This window comes from Parus major, chromosome 1 (genome assembly GCF_001522545.3).
Source record: "Parus major isolate Abel chromosome 1, Parus_major1.1, whole genome shotgun sequence".
Classification (NCBI taxonomy): Eukaryota; Metazoa; Chordata; class Aves; order Passeriformes; family Paridae; genus Parus; species Parus major.
This window is the reverse complement of record NC_031768.1, coordinates 63,714,103-63,732,943: the sequence shown is the minus strand read 5'-3', so window position 1 is coordinate 63,732,943 and position 18,841 is coordinate 63,714,103. Positions and strand designations below refer to the sequence as shown.

Below are 18,841 nucleotides of genomic sequence, written 5' to 3'. Positions count from 1 at the left end.
AGCAAGGCCTGTGAGATGACCCCTGGCCACCTCAGTGGAGCTTTAAGTTAGTCCAAACATTACATAAGTGATGCTTCACTGTAGCTCCATTCACTAGAGAAATTAAATTTACAAAGCAACTAGTGAAATGGCAAGGACAATAAAACAAGGAATATCCATAGAAGAGAAACTAAAATACAGAGATGGTGACATATTTGCTGTCAATAAGTAAAGAAAATTATTATGTAGCCAGCAGAGAATTTCAATAAACTTCAGTATCATTCTGGAATTTATAACAGACTTTAGTAGAATTAGCAGTCAGACTACAGCAAGCTTATTATCAAAGAATGTCTTATAACTAAGAACCTCTGGGAGAAGATATTGTGCATGACAGATAAATCTTGGTGGTTCTTTCATTTTGAACCTGGATGCAACCTGCTAGGCCCAAGTCTCCTTCATGACAACTATTGATCATGTTCCAGCTGAGCTCCAGCCAACATTCTGAACATTAAAACTTGCTGACTTGTTTTTACTCAGCCTATCTCTGTACAATCCTTTTCTCTTAAATAACAAATTATGCTGTCAAAATGTCAGCGTGGGGACCCTGTATAGACTGCTACCTTGTCAGCATAAGCAACACGCTCCACGGTAATATCCTAAATCCCCTGCTACAGAGAACAATTTCTGTTAACTTCAAGATCTTCCAAACTGCATCTAGACTGATGGAGATCTCAAACTACTTTTATGGGCTCCTGCAGTGATTCTGACTTTGACCATTGCACAGTGAAGATTAGTGGTCCGTGTAACAGCGAGACTGTGAAGGTGCAAGGCCATGCCGTGCTGTGCACCAACAGCATCACCTTCAGGCCTGTGCCATGCTGCACTTCTGCCTCCGTGCGGGGAAGATTCAGTCGGGTGATGATAACAGAGGAGCCTGTGGGCAGCTCCCACTCCATACCAGTGATTACACATCTGCGTGGCCTTGCCTTTATCTCACAGCACACCAAGAAGTTCTCATGTGAACATCCTCTCTGTTTAACGCAGAAATAATGAATTGAGTTGTTTTCTTGTAAGAAAATCCTATAAAAGCTTGAATGACCAGAGCAGACTAATCCTTCCTTCTGGTGGGGTCTGCAGGGCATGCTGCTACTCTCCGGTGCTGCACAACACGGAGTTCCCAGCATCTAAAGGCATGTAAGTTTAACTCTACTGTCCTCCTTTTCTATACTGATAGCTTTTATAAGTCTTTTTTAAATGATGCTTTACAGAATCCAGGTGCTTTTCTTACTGGGATCGTAACCCCGGTGTGCAACCCCCTTGTTACAGCCGGCAGGTTCCAGTCAGAAACGACTCTCTGGAGAAAGGATCCTGAGGAAGGGAGGGAGGGGGAGCCCGGCAGGGAGCGTGGGTGACTGCCCAGGGTGCAGCGGCGGCCGGGCTGCAAGGCGAGTCGCCCCGGTGGCTTCCACGGCGGCCAGGGAGAGCAAGAAGGGGCTGTCTGGACGTCTCCCCCGGCCGAAGTACTGGGATGTAGGGACGGACAGGGGAAGGGAAAGCCGGGGGACGCTTGCCCTGCGTTCGCTCCTGTGTGAAGTAGGGCCGTCCCGCGCAGCGAGCGGGGTGTCCGGCCCGGCCCCGGCACCGCGGCGGCTCCGGGGGCCAAGAGGAGGTGGAGGGGCCGCTGGTGACGGCCGGGGCGAGGGGTGCCCGCGCCCTCCGCCACCGGGGAGATGCTCCTGCCCCGCCACCGCCTCTTTCCCCGGCCGGGACGGGCCGCAGCCGCCCCGGCCGCTCGCTGCACGGGAGGCGCGGCGGAGGGAGCGGCGCTCACAGGCTGCGCTCGGCTCCTGATACCTGGGCACGGCAGGTATGCGATGGGTTATTGCTGTGCCAGGCGGCGGGGCAGGGCCAACCCCAGCGCATGGAACACCACCCCACTACCCCAAGAATGAGCGGACAAATGCGAACGGGTTGGGAGGGGCTGGCACGGTGGGAGGATCGCAGGCAAGGATGTCGTGCTGGACAGCGTCAAACGCTTTGCAGAAATCTAGGCAGATGCCTGTTGCTCTGCCGCAACAACCCACCAGCGTTGTAGCCCCAGCACAGAAAGTCAAGGTATCATTTTCCCCTAGTAAAGCCATGGTGGCTGTTACCAGTCTTTGTTTTCCATATGCCTTAGGATAGTTTCCAGGAGAATCTGCTCCATGATCTTGCCGGGCACAGAAGCGAGACTGACTGGTCGGTAGTTCCCTCTCTCTTCCGCTTTCCCATTTTTAAAAATGGGGGTTATATTTGCCTTTTCCCAGTCATTGGTGTCTTGGTTTCAGACAATTTAAAGGAGAACACTTTGGAATGAGTTGTCTCCCTTTATAGGCAAATATATATGAATATATCTGACTTGCATCCACCTTTGGGAAAGGTGAGCTGGTTGTTATCACCTTCAGGCTAGTTTGTGATAACTTCCAAGATCCCAGAGCAATTTGCATTTCCTGTTTGAGCTTCTTGTGTAATGAGGGCAATCCATGTACTCTAGGTATCATTGGTGGTGTGACATATTGCAGGGACCTTTCCTTTGAACACTCAACCCCACATTGGTGGTCAGGGTGCCAGAAGAAGCTGTGCTTCAGTGCCTATCACTTCTGAGGCAGCTCAAACCCCTACATAAGCTGCAAGAATCTCTCCTGTAGTGGGGGTGCAGCTGGCCTCATATCCTCTGTATACCTGACTCCAAAGACTGGAGGTCATCCTCTAGTCTTTCCAGGTACTTTCTGCCAGAGGCTCCATGCTGTGGAGTACAGCAGGTTATTCACATCCTGTCCTGCCTGGCCCAAAGGCTACTGTGTGTGTAATTTCTTGTTTGATCTGTTCAAAAGCTTGCTGTTGGTCAGGACCCCACTTGAAACAGTTTTTCCTCTGTGTCACAAGGTAGAGAGGGTTTACAATCTGGTTGTATCAGAATACAGATGTGTATCCTCCAAAAATCCACGGTGCATAGGAAAGCCCACGTTTTTTACTTTGTGGTCAGTGAGGATATGGCAGCTATCTTATTAATCACCTTTGCTGGAATCTGTTGACAGCGTCTTGCCACTTCACTTCTAGGAACTGAATTCCCTGGGCAGCTCCCTTGACCTTATTTTGTTTAATGACAAAAACAGCTTTCAGGAGAATCTGAATTATTTTCTCCCGTTTTTCAAAAATGCCTTCTGCTGTGTTGCCCCATAAAATGAGGTCAGTGATAAAGTGCAGGTGTTCTGGAACCTCAGCCTTTTCAGTGCAGTCTGGATCAGTCCATAGAAAATAGTGGGACTGCGCTTCCACCCCTGATGCAGTCAATTCCAGGTATACTGCATGCCCCACCAGGTGACAGCAAACTGTGGCCTGAACTCTGCTACTACAAGAATAGAGAAAAACACATTTGTCAAGAGTGGGGTCCCATTTTGCTGCATTAGTTCATACTGAAGTTCCAGCATGTCTGTCATGGCAGCACTCAGTGATGGTGTGACTGCATTCAGAATCACAGAATCATCTAGGCTGGGAAAAACCCCCAACATCACCAGGTTCAACCCATGACCTAACATTACCTTTTCAACCACACCATGGCACTGAGTGCCACATCCACTAATTTCTTAATCACCTCCCAGGACAGTGACTCCAACACCTCCCTTGGCAGCGTATTCCAATGCCCAATCACCCCTTTATGGGAAGAATTTCTTCCTAGTGTCCAGCCTAAACCTCTCCTGGCACAGCTTAAATCTGTGTCCTCTTGTCCTGTCACTGGTTTCCTGGGAGAAAAGGACAAACCTCTCCTGACTCCACCCTCCTTTCAGGCAGCTGTAGAGAGTGGTAAGGTCTCCCTTGAGTCTTCTCCAGGCTAAACAACCCCACCTCCCTCATCCATTCTTCATAGGACTTGTGCTCCAGACCCTTCCCCAGCTCTGATACTATCCTCTGGACACACTCCAGCACCTTAACATCCTTCCTTCCTTACTTCCTAAATTAGGGGCCCAGAACTGGACACAGCACTCAAGGTGCAGCATCAGCAGTGCTGAGTATGGGGAAGAATGACCTCCCTGATCCAGCTGGCCACAGTGCTGACACAGGCCAGGATGTCATTTGCCTTGGCCACCAGGGCACACTGCTGGCTCATGTTTAGGTGGCTGTCGATCAGCACCCCCAGGTCCTTTTCTGCCTGGCCACTGTCCAGTCAATCTGTGCTCACCCTGTGGTGCTTCATGCGGTGGTTGTGGCCAAAGTGCAGGACTCAACTTTTCACTTGGACTTGTTAAACCTCATATTGTTGTATTCTGCCCATTTATTCAGCCTATGCAGGTCCTTCTCCAGAGCCCTCCTACCCTCCAGCAGATCAACACCTGCTCCCAGCTTGGTGTCATATGCAAATTTGGTGATGGTGGACTCAATCCCCTCATCCAGATTATCAATAAAGATAATACAGAGCACAGGGCCCAACTGATCCTGGCAGGACACCACTGGTCACTGGCCATCAAGTGGATGCAGCACCGTTCACCACCACTCTCTGGGCCTGGCCATCCAGCCAGTTCTTAAAAGCAGCAAAAAATGCACCTGTCCAACTTGTGGGCTGCCAGCTTTTCCAGGAACTGGTGTCAAAGGCTGTGCTGAAGTCCAGGTGGACTATGTAGTCCACAACCTTCCCCTCATCCACCAGGTGGGTCACCTGGTCATAAAAGGAGACCAGGTTAGTCAGGCAGGACCTGCCCCTCCTAAATCCATGCTGGCTGGGTCTGATCCCCCACCCAACATGTAGCAGCTGTGTGATGGCACTCCAGATGATCTGTTCCATAACCTTGCTGGGCACTGAGGTCGGGCTGACTGGCCTGTAATTTCCCAGATCCTCCTTCCAGCCCTTCTTGTGGATGAGTGTCACACTGGCCAGCTTTCAGTCATCTGGGGCCTCCCCAGTGAGTCAGGACTGAAGGTAAATGATGGAGAGTGGCTTGGAAAGTTCATCTGCCATCCCTCATCACCCTAGGATGAATGCCATCAGGTCCCATAGACTTGTGAGCATCTAAGTGGATCAGCAGGTCTCTGACTGTTTCCTCCTGGGTAACAGGGGGGCTATTCTGCTCCCTGACCCCATCTACCAGCCCAGGAAGACAGTTGTGCTGTGGACAACCTGTTTTACTGTTGAAAATAGAGGCAAAGAAGGTGTTAAGCATCTCTGACTTTTCCTCATCTTTAGTTATTCTATTCCCCCCTGCAACCAATTAAGGATGGAGGTTGTCCTTGCCCCTCCTTTCGCCATTAATGTATTAATAAAAATATTTTTATTATCCTTCACAGGAATTAAGTTCTTATTAATTAAGGCCAATTAAGTTCTAATAGGACTTTTGCCACTCTAAGTTTTCCTACATGACCTGGCAACATCTTTAAATATTTCCTAAGTTTCTAGGAGACTCCCTGAATTAATTCAGCCCTCTGATTACTACCCAAAAAGACCTGTAGTGGTTTGACCTTGGCTGTGTGCCAGGCCCACTAAGCTGCTCTACCACTCTCCTTCCCAGTGGGACAGGGGACAGAGTAAGATGTAAAACAATCAGTGAGATATGGCAGTTTTATTACAGTGAAGGGAAAGAAATAAGAAAGAGTGCATGTGCATAAGCAAAGGGAAAAGTCAATCTCTATCTGCCATCAGTGAGTGATGTTTAGACACTTCCTGGGAAGCAGGGTTTCAGCACGATTACTAATTGCTCTGGAAGACAAACATTGAAAAATCACAAATACCTGCCCCCCCCTTTTGTCTCTCCCTTAGCTTTTATATCTGAGTTGGCAATGGCTGTACAACTTTATAAAGCAACATACAAGAATAAGCTAAAGCCTATATATTAGGATATTAACAAAATCAACAGCTATATAGTTTTAACTATAGCTATACAACTTAACATCAATAACTATACAATTTCATAAAGTGACATACAAGGATAAGATAGAATCTATATGTTCCCATCACCTACACGTTTTTGCTTATTCCAAGGAGTCAGGTGAGCCACAGACAGGTTCATTGCTCCAAGAAGCATTATACAACATAAGTTGAATGCAACAAGCAGGCACCCACGGAACTCCAATATCTGTCAAGATACAGGCATATCCACATTCCCAGGTTACAAGATCCCATGGGCCCTCCCAGGCTTGTGTTTGCAAATTATGAACTCAGACTGGAGCAGGGCCATGGGTCCTGTCACTTGGTGACTGTAATGACAAAAAGTGCATTAGAATAACAGGTATTGTGCACGAGGGAAGAACAGTAAGACGATTCAATGTAAGCACAGCTTTCCAAACTCTTGCCTGTGGGGTTTCCCTTATCATTCCCCCTTTTTGTTTTTGAAGAAAAGCTTTAAGTGTAGAATCAAAATGTTCTATAATAGCCTGACCAGTCGAAGACTGTGAAATACCAGTGACATGCCAAAAACCCCAAAACTGCAAGAATTGTTGGGTATGCTGAGCTACATAACCAGGTCCATTATCAGTCTTGACAACATGTGGTATACCTAAGGCTGCAAAAGCACCACAAAATTTGTGAGATCACATTTTTTGCCTTCTCTCCTGCATGTACAGAACCCAGCAGGCCTTAGAATAAGTGTCCACAGAAACATGTACATATTTAAGTGACCTTAAAAAAACTCTGAAACATGAGCAACATCAGATTGCCATAGCTGAAGAGCTGGTAGCCCTCTAGGGCTTATCTCATCCTAAGTCACAGTGACATGTTGCTGACAATCAGAGCATGAGGTAACAATATCACGTGCTCCTGCAGGTGTAAGATGGAATTGATGTTGTAAAGCACATTCCTCGTGATGGAAAAATTGATGTGACTGAATTGCCTGTTGTAAAGTATCTGGTACTGGGGCAGCCCATGCTGGGGCTGTCAGCTTATCTGCATGGGCATTTCCTTCCTCAATGAATGCAGGCAAGTTAGTATGACTACAAACATGAAGAATATAAAATGGTGCAGTTCACTGACATAAAGTATGCCACAATATTTTTAACAAATGAAACTACTCCTTGTTATTTACCTCCTTTGACACAGTGTGATCTAACTGACGAACTATATTACAGACATATTGGGAATTAGAGACAACACTTAAATTCTCTTAAGACCAGGCCTTGAAAGCCATTGTCACTGCTTGTAATTCTGCCAACTGAGGGGATCTATCTCAGTGGCCTATCACGCCATGCCATTGACCTCCCTCCATCCAGGTGGCAACTACATTTTCTCTCCTCTCTGATCCATCAGTAAAAACCATGCACCCTGTAGTCAATGATTCCACAATTTGCAATTCGAGATATAGCCGCAAATATAGGGTTGTAGAATAATATTTTTCCTGGAAAGTCTACCATGGCCATTTGTAAACAGAGCTATTTGCCATGCACCAGTCCCAATACTCAGAGGTCAAGGCCACAGTCATAATGGTTGGCTTTCACCCTGGTAACTGGACACACTGTTGTCTGGCTTTACAAATTACATGAGCAACCAATTCTAAGTGAGTGGTAACTGTCTGTGCTGATATGACAGAAATACACATTCTAAGAAATGCAAAGGATCTTGCCAGCTGTCATGCCACTGGGCTATGAGACCCACAGGATGGTCCTGAGATAGTAAGATATATATACACTGAGAGGTATGGTCGTAACCATTCTCCAAGGTTTCTTCCCTTTTATTGATAATTCTTCTGGTTTCAAATGCAGCAAGTGCCTCTGGTGACAAGCTCCTGGAAGATAACGAGGAGGGATCACCTTTTTAATAAATCAATAAATGGTGCCAACAACATTTGATAATCCCAACAATGGTCTGATCAAATTAATTGTGCCCATCAATTTTTGCAAGTCATTCAATGTTTGTACAGAATGCTGAATGGTCACCTTTTGAGGTTCAACAGTTTGTATAAGATTTTCATTCCCAAATACTTCCAGGGATCTTGTTGCTGTACTTTCTCAGCAACATTAAAGCTCATTAAATCTCTTGCATTACTGGCATTACATCATCAAGCTGTTCTACAGTCGGTGCAACAACTAAGATATCATCCATATAGTGATAACAATAAACTTGTGGAAAATGTTTCCTAACCTGTGATAATGCTTGTGCCATATACCACTGACAAATGGTCAGGCTGTTTTTCGTCCCTTGAGGCAACACAGTCCAGTGGTATCTTTCCTCACTTCACTATTGTTAAGAGGGGGACAGTAAAACTGTTGGAGTCAGAGGCACAGAGAATAATCCCTTATCTGTGCTGACAGGCTCTGACTCTCAAAAGAGCACTGAGTTTAACCTAAAACCATGGAGAAAGCTTCTAGAATTAAGTAGAGAAACTGGGAATGTCAGTATGTGTTAGATAGAATTATATTAAATCACTGGGTGAGAAAGTTAGTTTAGGGTTTAAGCTGTATTAGTGAATAAGAGACAACATGGAGGATTTAGGGCATTGTCCCTTTCTCCTTCTTCTCCTTCTTCTTCTTCTAGGATTTTTGGGTAATATTAGATGACTGGATGAAAGAATCCACATTGCAGAACACAGGTGTCAGGTTATTGGGTTATTAATGAAAATAAGTTACTTGGCATTTCATTATTGGATGGGTTGACACTTAAAAGACCTTGAAGAGATTCCTCGTCCCTCCATTTTGCACTTTGTTAGCCTAGGGTGCATAAGTCCTTGTAGTCTGTAAATATGTAATATAGATAAGGAAGAATAAACATCCTAAGCCCAAACACAAAAACAGGTTCTTTCTCATCAGTCTTGGTCCTGGGGACAAGAACTGAACCCACTGTCACCCCAACACTCTGGCGCCCAATGTGTGAGGAACTCAGGACAGAGAGCCCTGTGGAAAAGGCAGCTAAAAGCTGGGAGAATCCCTGGGGAACAAATAGGCCATCTGTGTGAGCTGGTGAGAGCGGAACAGCCAGAACCAGACACCCTTGAGCTGCTGGACAGACCAAGGACAGAGGAGCTGAGGCTCAGATTGACCCAGAGGTCAGGTAAGACACCAGAGGGAACTAAAAGTGGGAAACTCAGTTTCCAAAATGCCACAGTGAAAACTAAAGCCTCTGATAATGTTTTCATGGATTTAGTTACTTTCCAATGAAAGTTCTATAAACATAGGTTGTTTATCACATTCCTTCTAAGAAACGTCTTTTGATGGATGTTTGGCATGACCAGTGTGCTTGGGAAGGTGGTAACTTAATTATCCAATCCCTGGTCATTGTCGAGAATATAAATACTGGAGTCAGAGAAAAAAGAGCAAAAAGAGAATTCTTTCCTGTTCTAACACTGAAAAGTGTTTTCTGAATCATTTTATGTCCTTCAGTGACATCTGATGACCTTTGATGTGCACTGCAGGTAAAGTTGCAGTGTAGTTCTGGTGAGTTGTCTCTTTCTTTGAAATGGCCTCCCTTAGGTCCTCGCCAACAGATGAGTTGAAACTGGAATTTTGGCGATTTTTACTGGATAGGAAGCAGAGCGATGTCTCAGAGGATGCTTTTCAGCGATTGTATTATTATGGCCAGCATGAAGGTTTTTTCCCTATGGTTGAGAAAGCTTTTTCGAAGCAAGCTTGGGATTCGTTAGGAGATTCCCTAATTCAGGCTGTGTCTGCAGGATGTAATGCGAAAATAGCAGAACTCCTAGTGACCTGGAGGAAATGTAACCAAGCTCTGGGGAGATGTGTGTCCTCTTCTGACAACTCAGTGGGAGGTTCCTCTGAATTGGATGAAGGGGACAGGATGAATTCTGGCTTTGGGAGTGGGGCAGAGTTCTCTCTCTCCCCCCGTGCCGCTGCGCTTGGGGAAGGCTGTATCTTGGACCAGGAGCTTGGTTCCCCCAGGGTGGCTTGGGCCCCCAGCAGTCTGCCCGCCCCTGACCAACAGCTGGGTGGGGGCCAGCGGGCTCTCAAGAGTCCCATGGAGTTGGTGGGAGTGGCCCCACCTCGCCCAGCGCCCATGAGGCAGAAGAGCGAGGCGAAGTCGCCTTCCCTGTGTGCTTTTCCAGCGTTGGGAGGTGGGGAGCTGCTAATGAGTGGGCCCGCGCCACTCCTGGAGGTGGAGTCAGTGATGATTCCATGCCCCCATTGTGGTAAGGCTGTGACATATCCCCCGGAGGTTGAAGGGGCTGGACTGAGCTCCGTGCTGGCTGCCATGCATACGCAGGTGGGGGCAGTCCCAGAGGGCAGGGGTTTGATTGATCTTCTCTCAGACCCTGTCCCCATGGGTGGGGTGCCTGTGCCGCTCCGTGTGGGGCAGCCAGTGCCGGCCCTTGGGTTTTGTGCCAGTGGTGGGACCCTGCTGGGGGCAATGCCGGATGCCTCCCTTCTTGCGCCAGCTTCGCTAGGCGTGGATGGGAGTGCCAGGTGTGGCATGGAGGCCCGGCTGGATTCCACTGGTTCCACGCTGCAGTGTCACCCCTCCACGAGTTCAGAACAACCCTTGGCAGCGGGGTGGGCAGTGCCGCAGCTCCACGGGCCATGCCCCTCCCTGCGCCCCATTCCCACCCCACGCTGGGGGAGTGACGTGCTGGGCTGGCTCTGCCCGGTCCCACCTCAGGTTCCTGTGCACCGCCCAGACCCACAGCTGGGGCGGGAGTGCCGCTGCCATCTCCCAAGACTGTGTCAGCTATGGGCCCTGAATTGTTTACTTTTGGTGCAGTTGGAGTCACGACCGTCAAGAAACCGATGACCCCCAGGGGCAGAGTGCCCTGGGCTGGTGGGGCTTCTTCAGCTGGTCTATGGACTTTACCCCCCTGCCAAATGATGTTGCAGCCGAGAGATCATGTGCAATTCTGGGGGCTGTGAAAGCCAAGGCTGATGACACAGCTGGTTGTGATTCCGAAAATAGGTCCCTGGAGAACGGAGATGAATTCTCTGACACTGCTGGTGCTGCAAGGACTGTGATGCTGAGCGCTGTTGCAGTGGCTCCCAGCCAGGTGCCTGCCCCTGTCTCTGGGAGTTCATGGGACAAAACATAGCAGGTGCAACCATTCTTTCAGATGGTTATCAGGAGTTCCCTGAGATTACGGGTGCAATTCAAAGAACCCATCAACTGTTATCGTGGAAAGCCCTGAAGAATCACTGGGAAACAGCTGAAAAACATGGGTTAGGGTCAAGTGAAGTCATGCAAGTACTGCGAGTTCTTGTCAGTGATGTACTGTTGCCTTATGACATCCAGAGTCTGGCTCGTGTCCTTTTTCAGCTGGTGGAATATGACATTTTTGAGGAGGAATGGGCTCAGATGGCCTGTTGAGTGCTGCAGCAGAACACTGCCTTGGGTCAGCAAGATCCCAGGCGTGTGATTGGATCTGATGCTCTGCTGGGTACAGACAGCTTTGCTGACGTTAATAGGCAGGCTGGCCTTGACCCTCTTGTGCTTGAGCAATGCAAAGAGACGGGCATGGCAGCATTATTGCAGACCATAGAACTAGCCGCCCAGATGGAGCCTTTTGCGACTGTTGTCCAGCGGGCTGAGGAATCTTTTCTGCAATTTGAGAATCGGCTGTATGCTTCTGTGGAGAGGCAGGTGCAGGATCGCAAGGCAAGACAGCTCGTGCTCAAAAACCTTGCAAGGTCTAATTGTAATGCCATATGTAGGATGATCATTGGGATGCTTCCTGGTGATCCCTCGCTAGTGCAAATGGCAAAGGCTTGTGTACAGGCAGGTGTCGCTGATGATAAGATGACTGCTGTGGCTGCTGTTCTGAGGCCGGCCTGGATGGGGCCACAGGGAGTGGCGAAAGCAAGGAAATGCTCACGCCAGCAGAAAATAGGGAAAGTAAGTACAAGGGGTAACAACTCCCTTGTTTTTCTGTGCTCGGTGTGGAAAGCCAAATCATGCTGCGAATGTCTGCAAGGCGAAAGTCCATGCCAATGGCCAGCCTCTGTAGTGCTTGGGAAACAGGAAGCAGAGCGCGATGAAGAGACGTGCTCAGACACAAGCCTCTCTTCACACCCCGGAGCTGATGGAGGTCTGCTTGGCCAGCTCGTAGCCAGCACTTGTGGCTCAGCAGGCCTTGATGTCTGCACAGCAGACACGGTTGTTTTAGACTCTTGCAGAACACACAGGGTTCCCTTGGATGCTTTTGGCCCCGTGGATGAGTGCTTTCCTTGTGGGAAAATCTAGTACCACTGCCCAGGGCATCATTGTGCACCTGGGAATCATTGATTCGGATTTCACAGGACAAATTTATGCCATGGTTTCCATGCTCACCTCCCCTGCCACAATCCCTGCAGGAACCAGACTTGCTCAACTTGTGCCTTTTAAGTCTTGTGTTCAAAGAGTTAAGAACTGGCTGCAGGGAGATGGCAGCTTTGGGTTCACTGGGCCACCTCAGGTTCACTGGACCACTGTCCTGATGGCCAAGGATCATCCTGAGCAGGCGTGTATCCTGTCCATCCCTGGTGAGACACCGCCAGAGGTTAGCCTCCATGGACTTCTTGACACTGGGGCAGACATCACGATTGTCAGGTTTGCCAACTGGCCCCTGGAGTGGCCCTTGGAACAGGTGTGGACATCTGTCACGGGGTTGGCAGGAGCAGAACAATGCTATGTGAGCCATGGTTTGGCCGTACATTATGAAGGACTCACAGATAATTGCTGGGGGAGAGATGTTCTGGCTGCATGGTGTGTGCATATCGGGACGGATTTTTGATGGGGGCCACTGTGCTGGAGGGTGAAGACTGTCCAACGCCTCCTATACAGTGGCTGGTGGATAAACCCATTTGGGAGAACCAGTGGCCTCTCCTTCAAGATAAATTAGTCTCCCTTCGTGATTTGGTGCAGGAACAGTTGGACCAGGGTCATCTGGAGCCTTTTACCAGTCCCTGGAACACTCCTGTTTTGTGCATCAATAAAAAGTCTGGTGAATGGAGGTTGCTACAAGACCTTCGGAAAGTTAATGCTGTGATGGAAAGCATGGGGACATTTCATGCTTGTATGCCGTCACCCACCATGCTTCCCGCTGATTGGCCAGTCTTCATTGTAGATCTGAAGGATTGTTTCTTTACAATTCCTTTGCATCCCAATGACAGACCGAAATTTGCCTTCTCAGTGCCAGTTGTCAATAATGCTGAGCCCACACAGAGATATCAATGGAGGATTTTGCCGCAAGGCATGCAAAATTCAGCAGCCATTTGCCAATGATATGTGGCTTGAGCCCTGTCTGAAGTTCGCGAGCAGTTTCCTGATGCTCATCTCTATCATTATATGGATGACATATTGGTGGCTGTGTCTACCCAGGATGAACTGCAGTGGATACAGCCTCAGCTGATCAATGCCTTGCACTCTTATGGGTTGCAAATAGCTCCAGAAAAGATTCAGCAACAACCTCCTGGGAAATATTTGGGGGTCAACATTTTGGAAGTCCAACACCAAGAGGTGCAATTTGAGCATTCAGTCAAGATACTGAATGATGTCCAAAAATTGGTGGGTGTCGTCACTTGGTTGCGTCCATATTTGGGACTAACCACAACACAACTGTCTCCCTTGTTTGATCTGTTAAAGGGAGACTCTGATTTAAAGTCACCTTGGACACTGACCCCAGAGGCACGGCAGGTGCTGGTGGAGATGCAGCGAGCAGTTTCTGCTCGCCAGAATTGATCCTTCCATTGATGTCACTGTTTTCATTACCACTCCAGATTTGCAACCCACAGGTATCATTGGTCAATGAAATGATGAATGGTCCAATCCCTTGCATGTCCTGGAATGGGTCTGCCATTCCTGCCCCATCAGCCACAGAAGACGGCAACTGCATTGTTTAGCTGATAGCTTGCTTGATAATCAAATGCCGGCAAGAGTGTTTGCAATTGATGGGTGCAGATCCCGCAAAGGTTGTGCTCCCAGTACCACAGGAGGACTTTGACTGGAATTTTGCAAACAGTATTTCCATGCAAAGTACTCTGGAAAACTCTTCTGGGCAGATAACTTATCATCTGCCCACCCACAAGCTGTTGCAAGTAGCAAAATTCACTGAAATTTCTTTGCGGCCCAAAAATAGTCAGGAGCCTGTGCAAGGACACATTGTCTTTACTGACGGTTCGGGGAGGACTGGGAAGACCATTGCTACCTGGATGGATGGATCTGAGTGGCAGGTTTTGGAAGATCATGAGGATGGGTCAGTCCAATTGGTGGAATTATAGGCTGCTGTCATGGCATTTCAGAAATTTTCTCAGGAACCTTTCAGTTTGGTCATGGATCCTGCCTATGGCTGAAATAGCCCAGCAGTTGCATCATTCAGTTTTGAAGGAAGTCAGCAATCCTGCCTTGTTTCATTTACTGAAGACCCTGTGGTTTACCATTCAGGTCCAGGTGCATCTGTATTATATTCTGCATGTGAGGAGTCATACCAGTTTACCAGGGTTCATTGCAGAAGGTAACGTGGGGGCTGACAAACTGGCTAACCCAGCGTGGGTTGCACCTCTGCCTGATACACTCATGCAGGTCAAGGCATCACATGGCTTTTTCCACCAGAACGCACATACTTTGCATAAGCAGCTTCAGTTGACGTCAGCTGAGGCCCATGACATCGTTGAGTCTTGTGTCGATTGTCATGCGCTTGCTGTGCCTGTGCCAGCAGGGGTAAACCCCAGGGGGCTCAGGGCCTTGGAACTCTGGCAGACAGATGTCACACAAGTTGCTGAGTTTGGCCGGCTTCAGTATGTGCACGTCAGTGTGGACACCTTCTCCTCTGCCATGTGGGCTTCCGCTCACACAGGAGAAAAGACCTGTGTGATGTCAGGTCTTTTCGACATCAAAAGGCAATGTCATTGCCCACTGGAGGTGGACCTTTGTCATTTTAGGCATACCTTCTGCTGTGAAGACCAATAATGGTCCTGCTTACGCCTCTCAGAAAGTGCAGCAGTTCTTGCAGTTGTGGGGTGTGTCACACAAGTTTGGTCTCCCTCATTCTCCGACAGGTCAGGCTACTGTAGAATGTGCTCATGGTATACTAAAATGAGTTCTACAGAAGCACAAATGGGGAATGCAGGGTGAAACCTTGCACAGTTGGTTGGAAAAAGATTTATATACCCTAAATTACCTCCCAGTGCCACAGAACTCCAATAACCCAGTCATGTTGAACCATCGCCTTTTATTGCGGGCTTCGGGTTAAGATGCATCAGCCTTGAACGAAGGTTCGAGTGAGGAGTTTAGTCACCAAACAGTGGGAAGGTCCCTATGACCTTATCGCTTTGGGGCATGAGTATGCATGTGTATCCACAGATACTGGGATACGCTGGGTACCTGCAAAGTGCATTCGTCCTGACCTGTGACCGCAAAGGAAAAATCCGGCTGACGGGCAGGTTGGAGACCATGACCAAATTGAAAATCATCAAATGGATGGGCCATCGGATGATGACTCAGATGCAGATGATGAGTGATCATGCCAATGACAGCTCCACAAGCAAACACTGATAAAGTTTTCTTTTATTTTTTTTTTGTAATGGAGAAAGAGTAAAATATTACCCTGAAACTAGAGCCTTCTGATTGTTTAGGACATTGGTTATTTTTCTTTTTGATTATTTAGAATATTGTTCATTTTTATTTTTCCTTTTTCTTTTTTAAAGGAAAGAGGGTGAGATGTCGCCCTGAAAACTAAAGTCTTCTGATAATGTTTTCATGGATTTAGTTACTTTCCAATGAAAGTTCTATAAACATAGGATGTTTATCACATTCCTTCTAAGAAACGTCTTTTGATGGATGCTTGGCATGACCAGTGTGCTTGGGAAGGTGGTAACTTAATTATCCAATCCCTGGTCATTGTCGAGAATATAAATACTGGAGTCAGAGAATAAAGGTTGGTTCTTTCCTGTTCTAACACTGAAAAGTGTTCATGTGAATCATTTTGTGTACTTTAGCAACACCAAACCGGAGAGAGATGTTTTAACTCTCATAGAAGAGACTAGGCTTAGGTGTTAACCCTAGAGGCCTCCAAGCTTGTGAGATCTGGCAGATGGATGTAACACATGTGCCTGAATTTGGTTGCCTCAAATATGTACACGTCACAGTAGATACCTTTTCAAAAATGATTTGAGCCACTGCACAAATAGGAGAGAAAAGCATACATGTAATTTGACATTTAGTGGCTTGCATTGCTGTAATGGGAGTTCCAAAAGAACTGAAAACAGAAAATGGGCCTGCATATGTAAGAACATGGGTTTCTTGGTTCTTACAAAAATGGGGAGTCAAACATGTAACTGGAATTCCTAGTGTGTCAACTGGACAAGCCATTGTAGCAAAAGCCCATAAGACCTTAAAAGAGTAATTAAGTAAACAGAAAGCCCCTGAACAGTCAGACCCTGTCATTCGATTGCAGCAAGTGTTGCAATCGAATTGTCTGTTGTCTAAATCATCTGTTGTCTAAATCGAATCGTGTTGTCTAAATTTCCTAAGTTTAGTTGGAGATTTAGAGCAACCCCCGGTAGTAATTCATAATAATCAAGTAAAGATGCAAGCTACCCCAGAAATTAAATTATATTATAAGGACCCAAAGACAGGTATCTGGGAGGGACCAAATCCATTGCTATTTAATGGGTGCGGTTACAATTGTGTTTCCACAGACGCTGGACCACTATGGGTGCCTAGCCGATGGACCAAACCAGCCGTGAAGGATTTGAAGAACAATCAGAACACTGATGCCCTCAGTCAGTCACTGATTGGCCGCCAGCTGACATCACAAGAGCAGCAGATATCACAAGAGCAGCAGATGTTTCAAGACTGAATCGTGTTAAATCATAGTCTGTGAGAGAAATTCTGTAGAAGATCTAAAAGAGTGTAGAGACTCCATCTAACCGTATATAAAGTAAATTGCAGTTGTGTGTTTACCCTTTCAGCAAATTGCTTTCATGCTTAGACTGCATATAAACCAGAGCACGTGTGTTAAAGGTGGTTAAATAATACTTTAAGATAAAGTTTAGCCTGTGTGGTAATTGTTATATTAGTATAAAGTATAAGTATTTCCCCTTCAAGAGGCAGTGTAAGCATATTTGAAAGTTCATTTAACGTTAAAGCCTTAACTGTGATTCTGCAAGCATGGTGTCATTTGCATGGAACAAACTGCTTATGGTAATTGTGCTGTGTATAGTCCCAACTGTCTGCTAACTAACATCCAAAAGCGACAGAACATATGGGTCACTCTGGCACACTTGACAGGCCAAAAATCAATGTGTTTGAGCCTAGCCACACCTGGAGATCCTTTTCGCACCTGTCTCATAGGAGTCCCTGAATGGGATCCTCAAGCATTTAAAGGTTTAGTTAGTAATGAGACTCGACTGAATCGATCAGCAATGTTGCAAGAGTGCAACCGCACTATTGGCCTCACATCAAGACAACTTGACGCCTGCTGGCAAGCGAAAATTATTGAAGTTCTTAATGTTCCCATAGAGCCCCCAGAAGAATTGGATTTGTTAGGTTCCACCAATACCTCAGGTGGATGAATAATGTTTGAACCCCTGACAGAAAGCCACTCCAACAAAGTGATGCAACACTGAGCTACAGTTAACCCTATAGTTGATCTCATTACTAACATTGAAAGTAAAGCTTTTTATTCATGGTGCAATCTTACAGGACAATTACCAAAGCAATTACCTAGTTCAATATTCCTAATTTGTGGAGATAGAGCATGGAATGGAATTCCTGCTAGTCCACATGGAGGACCCTGTTATCTTGGGAAACTTACTTTGTTCCATCCAAGCTTGCATCAATTGCTGAATGTAACTGATAAAATAAAAAACATCAAACGGTCAAAGCGAAGCCTGAATGAATTACAATGTGATGATTTTAAAGAGCCAGACTTTTGGAATCATGGTATAATATGGGCAGCCTCCTTCTTCATTCCAGGAGCAGCTGCTGCTAAAGGATTAGCAACTCGAAAAAGGCTCGCTTGCTGGACTAGAAAAGAATTGAACTTAACATCAACAATGTTAAGTGAACTTTTAGCTGATGTGAGTAGTGTACATCATGCAATATTGCAAAATCGAGCTGCAATTGACTTCTTACTCTTAGCACAAGGACATGGTTGTGAAGAGTTTGAAGGCATGTGCTGCTTGAATCTTAGTGATCATTCAGTTTCCATCCATAAGCAACTACAACAGCTACAGGATGGGTTACATGCTCTGAAAGAAGATAGTGACCCCATTGGAAGTTGGTTTGCCAGCTGGGGCATCACTGGATGGTTGAGGCCTCTTGTGCTAGAAGGGGGACGGATTTTACTTATGGCGTTAATTGCAATGATGTTTTTATGTTGTAAGTTATCTTGTCTTCGTAGAAATGTAGAACGAGTTGCATCCAAACCCTGGCTTGTGCAAAAAGAGATAGGGGGAATTGTAGATGATTTTTTAACAGAAGGTGGACATGATATATTAGTAAAGGCCTGTCTGCACAAACCAGCCTTTGGTATAAGTCGTGATATTAAAGGCTAAAGTCCTTGAAACTTTCCTGCAAGAGAGAAAATAAAGCAAAACAATATCCTTTTGTATGATAGAAAAAATGTAAACCTGTGTGTATTAGCCAATAGTAACTTGCTTAGTGCGTGGACCCTGTAAAACCCTATAAAAGGTGTGCTAAAGATAGAAATAAATAAGCGTTCACTTTTACTTCTGTGAACACTCGTGAATAGCCTGAGTGGTTTCTCAATATAGAAGCAATAAGAGAGCATCCAATCTATGTATCTATGGATGAGCTTTAAAGCCTTTTATCCTGGATACAGACAGAATTCCCAGACATGTGTGATAAATGTAACTTGGGATAAAAATTCGTGAAAGAATAAAATAAGCATGTAATTGTATTTGTAACAGAATATAGTATGGCCTAAGGATTTCTTCCCAAAACCCAGCAATGAATACCCATTCAGGC

General features: G+C 46.5%; 1 long non-coding RNA gene across 1 annotated transcript; it reads left to right on the top strand.

The window, feature by feature from the left end:
• The first annotated feature begins 905 nt into the window (after positions 1 to 905).
• Positions 906 to 18,773, top strand: LOC107206506. The gene is made up of 2 exons (XR_001522434.2): positions 906 to 1,173; positions 16,549 to 18,773. It is a non-coding gene; the product is annotated as an uncharacterized LOC107206506 (long non-coding RNA).
• Positions 18,774 to 18,841: the final 68 nt, after the last annotated feature.